This window comes from Propithecus coquereli, unplaced genomic scaffold (assembly GCF_000956105.1).
Source record: "Propithecus coquereli isolate 6110/MARCELLA unplaced genomic scaffold, Pcoq_1.0 Scaffold289, whole genome shotgun sequence".
Lineage (NCBI taxonomy): Eukaryota > Metazoa > Chordata > Mammalia > Primates > Indriidae > Propithecus > Propithecus coquereli.
In genome coordinates, this window is record NW_012148496.1 from 1662181 (window position 1) to 1663074 (window position 894).

Sequence of the window (894 nt, forward strand, 5' to 3'; positions counted from 1 at the left end):
AAAAAAATTAGCCGGGCGTGGTGGCGCACACCTATAATCCCAGCTACTTGGGAAGCTGAGGCAGGAGGATCCCTTGAGCCCAGAAGTTTGAGGTTGCTGTGAGCTAAATGACACCACTGCACTCTAGCCCGGGTGACAGAGTGAAACCCTGTCTTTAAAAAAGAAATAGACAAATGTTTCACGAACTCTTGTCTATACACATGCAACCTGTTTTTTAGCTACCCCCTCCTCCCCCATTCTGATTGTGATGTATTCTGCTCCCTAATCTTTGTCCGAACTTTCTCTCGGTTTTGGGTTCAAAAAATTTATTTTGGATCTTAGCCTTGGTATGGATGTGTTTCCTTTGGAAAATCCTGGAAAAAATGTTAATCACAAATGAATGGTAATTTTTTTTACGAGATGGTGAAGGGCACACATTTTGGGCACTCGAAAGGGCTTATGATACTTTGCCTTTCAGTGTTACCTCTAATTCTTGTGTTGGCTCTTCACTCAGTGTTGATTCACTTCAATTTAAACTCCACTAACATCAACAAAAATTGGAATAATCGGGAACACTTTCTATAGCCCCCTTTTTTTCTCATTCACACAGTCTGAGAAATGAGCTTAGTAACTTGAACTCATTTAGGAGTCAGCAAAGACTTGGAGGTTAAATACGACTCTCCCTCTTCAGGGTTGTTAAATACTGAAACATTTCCTCAAAGATGTGCAGTCCTTGTTTAAGATTGCTGAGGTGTGGGCAGCTTGGATGCCCTTTTAAGAACCCTTACATATCCTCTCTGGCTTTGTGTTTATGTTTTGAAAAAAACCATTTACTTTCTTTAAAAAAACATCCTTTTCTGGCTTTCTGGTAACAAAAATAAGTAAAATCTTGTTAGTTAACTTCTTTGCTTAAGA

General features: G+C 39.5%; 1 protein-coding gene across 1 annotated transcript in view; it reads left to right on the forward strand.

Annotated features, from left to right (window-relative positions):
- VAV3 (vav 3 guanine nucleotide exchange factor) overlaps window positions 1-894 on the forward strand; it is a 508157-nt gene that overhangs the window by 93478 nt on the left and 413785 nt on the right. The gene's annotated exons all lie outside the window — the stretch shown is intronic.